Raw genomic sequence first — 6,444 nt, 5'->3', positions numbered from 1 at the left:
CAAGAGGAGGTGATCAATCTCCAATCAGCTCAGGCTGAGGGCCCTTCGACCAGATTCCTGTCTCCAGAACCGGGGGACTAGAAAAACAGGGAAAGATAGGAAGGGTTAGGGAGAGGAAAGAGAGGGAAGGGTAGAGAGGTCAATAAAGTCTCTTGTTTCTTACCGGTCGGGGCACTCTGGCCAGTTGTCTGAGTCATGAGAAGACCAGGGACAAAAGGGTCCCAGTTGCAGCCACTGGGTCTGGTCCATTGGCAGGCAAGCTGGCTCCTGAGTACCCCAAGTGGTCAGGATGTCAGTCTCAGCGAAGAAGAGTCCCCGCCAGAGTCACCATTTGTTGCAGGAAGGCGGACCCCTTCCAGGGCCCAAAACCGGGCTCTTGTCTAACACTTGGAAATGAAGTGTCCAAGGCAAATTGGTTCCTTTGCCTTTTCTAAATCCGACTTGAACATCTGGAAGTCCTTGGTTCACATGCTATTGAAGCCTGGCTTGGAGAATTCCGAGCACTACTTTGCTAGCATGTGAGATGAGTGCAACAACTGTGCTTCAGTTTGAACATTCTTTGGCATTGCCTTTCTTTGAGATTTGAATCAAAACTGATATTTTCCAGTCCTGTAGCCAGGGTTGAATTTTTCAAATTTTCTGGCACATTGAGTGCAGGATTTTAACAGCATGATCTTTTAGGATATGAAGTATCTCAGCTAGAATTCCAAAACCTCCACTAGCTTTGTTTATAAGTGATGCTTCCTAAGGTTCACTTGACGTTGCACTCCAGGATGTCTGTCTCTAGGTGACTGATCACATCATCGTGGATATCTGAGTCATTAAGATCTTTTTTGTATAGTTCTTCTGTGTATTCTTGCCATCTGTTCTTAATATCTTCTGCTTCTGTTAGGTCCATACTGTTTCTGTCCTTTATTATGAACTTTACTTGATTTACAAAATAATTATATTTAATCACAATGATATTAATGTATTTTACACAAGCAGTTATGTTTTAAAATAAAAGATATATAGTATACATATATGTTGCCAAGCCTTGTCATTTAACTTTAAGTTTGATAGCATTTCTAGACATTATTTGGGTAGAAAATTTCTGTTTATCTTCAAATAGTTACTATTAAGTCAAAAGGGAGTACAGATAGGCTATGGTTTTTCTAGTAGTCATGTATGGATGTGAGAGTTGGACTGTGAAGAAGGCTGAGTGATGAAGAATTGATGCTTCTGAACTGTGGTGTTGGAGAAGGCTCTTGAGAGTCCCTTGGACTGCAAGGAGATCCAACCAGTCCATTCTGAAGGAGATCAGCCCTGGGATTTCTTTGGAAGGAATGATGCTAAAGCTGAAACTCCAGTACTTTGGCCACCTCATGAGAAGAGTTGACTCCTTGAAAAAGACTCTGATGCTGGGAGGGATTGGAGGCAGGAGTAGAAGGGGACGACCGAGGATGAGATGGCTGGATGGCATCACTGACTCAGTGGACGTGAATCAGTGAACTCCGGGAGCTGGTGATGGACAGGGAGGCCTGGCGTGCTGCGATTCCTGGGGTCACAAAGACTCGGACATGACTGAGCGACTGAACTGAACTGAATAAAATGTATATATACTGAAAGAAGTAGAAGTATCAGCCATTGAGTCATGTTCAGTCATGTCCAGTCATGTCCAACTCTTTGTGACTTGATGGACTGTAGCCCGCCAGCTTCCTCTCTCTATGGAATTCTCCACAGAATACAAGAGTTGGTTGCGATTTCCTACTCCAGGGGATCTTTCTGACTCAAGGATTGAATATTGGTCTCCTGCATCTGAGGCAGATTCTTTATGGTCTGAACAACCAGGGTCGCCCTGATTGTAGTCTAATTTAGAGGCCTGCTCTATGGCAGGGCTTCCGTGATAGCACAGTTGATAAAGAATCTGCCTGCAGTGCAGGAGACCCCGGGTGGATTCCTGGCTTGGGAAGATCCCTTGGAGAAGGGAAAGGCTACCCCCTTCTGTATTCTGGCCTGGAGAATTCCATGGACTGTATCGTCCATGGGGTTGCAAAGTGTCATTCATGACTGAGCCAGTTTCACATTTCTATGACAATTTTTATTTTTTCTTAAAAGCAATATAATTAATAAACATATATAACATATATGTATAAGTATATATAATGTATATATACATTAAAAACTATATAAATTATACAGAGTGAAGTAGGTCAGAATGAGAAATATAAATATATACTAATGTATATATACAGAATTTAGGAAGATGGTACAAAAGAGTTTAATTGCCAGGAAGCAATGGAGAAACCTGTATGCAGGTCAGGAAGCAACAGTTAGTACTGGACATGGAACAACAGACTGGTTTCAAATAGGAAAAGGAGAACGTCAAGGCTGTATATAGTCACCCTGCTTATTTAACTCATATGCAGAGTACATCATGAGAAACGCTGGGCTTGAGGAAGCACAAGCTGGAATCAAGATTGCTGGGAGAAATACCAATAACCTCAGATATGCAGATGACACCACCCTTATGGCAGAAAGTGAAGAAGAACTAAAGAGCCTCTTGATGAAAGTGAAAGAGGAGAGTGAAAAAGTTGGCTTAAAGTTCAACATTCAGAAAACGAAGATCATGGCATTCGGTCCCATCACTTCATGTCAGATAGATGGGGAAACAGTGGAAACAACGGCTGACTTTATTTTTCTGGGCTCCAAAGTCACAGCAGATGGTGACTGCAGCCATGAAATTAAAAGATGCTTACTCCTTAGATGGAAAGTTACGACCAACCTAGATAGCATATTGAAAAGCAGAGACATTACTTTGCCAACAAAGGTCCATCTAGTCAAGGGTATGGTTTTCCAGTGGTCATGTATGGATGTGAGAGTTGGACTGTGAAGAAGGCTGAGTGCCGAAGAATTGATGCTTTTGAACTGTGGTGTTGGAGAAGACTCTTGAGATTTCTTAGACTGCAAGGAGATGCAACCAGTCCATCCTAAAAGAGATCAGTCCTGGGTGTTCATTGGTAGGACTCATGCTAAAGCTGAAACTCCAATACTTTGGCCACCTGATGCCAAGAGCTGACTCACTGGCAAAGACTCTGATGCTGAGAGGGATTGGGGGCAGGAGGAGAAGGGGACAACAGAGGATGAGATGGCTCGATGGCATCACTGACTCGATGGACATGAGTTTAAGCGAACTCCAGGAGTTGGTGATGGACAGGGAGGCCTGGCGTGCTGCAATTCATGAGGTTCCAAAGAGTCAGACACTACTGAGCATCTGAACTGAACTGAATTCCAAATCATAAACTGATCTGTTAATTAATGTGACATTAAAAGTATCAAGCGGAAGTCATGATTTCTGAAACATTAATATATCACATTTAAAGAAAATGACATATTAAAAATGGTTTTTATTTTGTAAAATGAAGTTATACAACTATAAATTTTGAGAATATTTTCCAATCAGAGAATAGGACACACTGCTTTTATGCCTGATAGCCGCCATCTAAAACCCATTTCTGAAGTTACTTTTGGAAAATGGTCTGACCCATATCAGCCAACTATGGGTGTTTTCAATAGGAAACAATGTCTTTGTTAAGCACTTTATAAATTCCAGAGTTAGAGAAGGTATTTCTACTGCCTCCTGGTAGTTCAGATGGTAGAGAACCTGCCTACAATGCAGGAAACCAGGGATTGATCCCTTGATCAGAAAGATCCCCTGGAGAAGGATATGGCTATCCACTCCACTATTCTTGCCTGAAGATTTCCATGGATAGATGAGCCTGGCTAGCTACAGTCCATGGCGTTGCAAAGAGTCAGACATGACTGATTGACTAAGCACACAATTGTCAACTGTATACACTGTTTCTAATAAATATCATTCCTATAGTTTTATTAATCATGGAGGTACTGTTGGCACACATATAGTAACCCCCAAAATGTATGATTTCTGTAAGGTACTCCATGATTTCCCATATATCTCTGCAATTCCAGTCATTAGTTACACTAAACATTAGGTTACATATTGCTTGGATTCTAAAATAACAATCGTGACAAAAATTACACTGTTATTTCCTTGGTGGTCCAGTGACTAAGATACCTCGCTCTCAATGCTAGCTGCAGCGAGGGCAGGGGTGGGGGGTGAGGGTTGGTGTTGGGGAAAGGTGCCTAGGTTTGATTTCTGGTCAGGGAACTAGATCCCATATGCCACAAGAAAGGTCCAGTACAGCCAAATAAATATTTTTCAAAACTAATTACATTAAGATACATTAAGAGGCATTGAGAACTGATATCTGGTGTAGCACCTAATCTCGCTTTAATGGCTCCATTTAAGTTTTTGAATTATTCCTCCTTCCAGTGTTGCTTTGGCACTGCATTACTTTGAGTCAGAACACTTCCCTTTTCCTGTATGGTCACCGACTCAGACTCCCCAAAGCACCTTTTTCTTGCAGATTCTTGACCACAGGCTGAAACAGAAAATACTCACCTGATATCCTCACATAGCCCAGATATTGGGGTCAGGGTGCTGGTCACGGCAAGCTGCTCCTGTGACAGGGAGGAAGGCAGCCAGACCCCTAGATATCGGTTTGTGATCCTATGACCTCCTGTCCCCTCAGAACTGCAATTATCTTTTCACCTGTATCTGCAATGTGAGACAGGCTTGGGGAACTGACATTATTTGTGAAAATCTTTATTGATCAGTTGCTAATGATAAAACAATTAAAAGTTTGTACTGACCATCTCTAAAAGGACTATTGAAATGCTTGAGGAAGGTTCTATTCCCTTTGGTCCCTGGAGACAGACAGGGACTCACAAGGAACCAGCAGTAAATACTGAGGTCTAAGAAAGGAAGGGAATTTCATGTGTCTGCTTGTATCCATGAGATGGGTTTTTACCAAAAACGAGTTATTTCCTATTCTTGAGACAACTGAACTGTGCCTCTATTTAGATTATGAGTAGAGTATTGGAGCCAAAGCACCAGAGAGGGATTTTCAAGAATCTCTCCATCTGTCATTTCACAAAGATGAAATTTTCATACTTCATTGTCTGAAATGTCATAGAACTTCTCAAAAAGTATCTTGAGGCAAATACCCCCAGTTTATAGTTAGGATTCAATGTCTGATAGATAGAAATTCCTGCATAATTTCCACTGTAGTCTGCAATAGCAGGTACACCTTAGTGCCAACTCCCTAGAGAATATTCTAGTTCTTAGCGACCAAAGTCATATTCAGAACCAGAGGTTCCAGCAGGGAATCGTGAGATTTGACCTGCTGATACTTCTGTGATGAAAAGCAATATCCTCTACTTGGAATTTGTCCCTACCAACAGATACTTAAGAAACATATTTTCTTTTCATTTTGTTCACACCCCAAAACACGTGGGAATCTTATTTCCCGGCTAGGGAAGGAACCGCAATTCTGCAACAGAAGGTAGGGTCTTAATCATTGGGCTGCAGGGAAGCTACTAAACACATTTTCTTTAATAAGTAATTTATTAACTCGACATTCATTTTCCTTTATATTGTAATGATTAATGCTTTCTGTTTAAGAAATGATTAAATCTTCAACTTTGAGATCTTAGCTCCTCAACCAGGGATTGAATCCACATAACCTGCAGTGAAAGCAAAGCATCTTAACCACTGGACTATCAGGGAAGTTGCTAATCACACATTTAAAGAGACAGGTGTACTCTCCTGGGATACAATTGTCTGTGGGCCTCTCACTGTTTTACCTGTCTTGTGTTAGCTCTTCTCCAGATTAACCTTTCAAGGACTGGGTAAAGAGGAGGAGGTTAGGAAAGAAAGCGAACAGTGGGGAGGGTGTTTGGGAAGTTAAGTGCAGAGCAGTCGATGTGATCCACACGCCCCATTTGCCTAGCTTCGTGCCCAGTTTTAGCACAAAAACTGCTTCTTGGAAACTTGTTCAGTCCTGAAAGAAGCAGGGCAATTGGTAGCTTCATCAGCAGCAACAATTAACAGAGGCAATCTGTGTATCAATACATTCTGACAGGAGTAAGGGTATGTCATATCTGTGGTTACGTTATAAACGACAATGTGGATTCCGGTCTCTCTCTTTCTTTCTGGAATCATTTCCTAAAAGAAAAGCCAGCTGCCCTGTTGTAAGCAGGTCTCTGGTTACAATTAATGATGCTTCCTCCCAACGGATCATCTGAGTGATTACATTCTATTTTTCCTCACTGAGGAGACACCCATCTTCACACACTCACACAAAGGGCTTTTGAATTTTCCCCGTTTTTTTCAACTTGCTGAAAACATCTCGGCTTCCCACAGAGGCAGTTCTTAAAATTCGTCTCTTTTGCCTTCAGCTGTGTGAAACACTAACTTAGAACAGGCAGGAAGTGGCTCTGCTCCAGAGAAAATCAAAGATTTAAAGGCATCAAAAGGCAGAGAAAGGGAGCATAGCTGGACAGAATGGCCAACAGACTCCAAACTGACAGGGGCTGGGGTGA

This window comes from Capra hircus, chromosome 18 (genome assembly GCF_001704415.2).
Source record: "Capra hircus breed San Clemente chromosome 18, ASM170441v1, whole genome shotgun sequence".
NCBI classification, from domain to species: Eukaryota; Metazoa; Chordata; class Mammalia; order Artiodactyla; family Bovidae; genus Capra; species Capra hircus.
The sequence above is the reverse complement of the archived record's forward strand: the minus strand, read 5'-3'. Positions refer to the sequence as shown.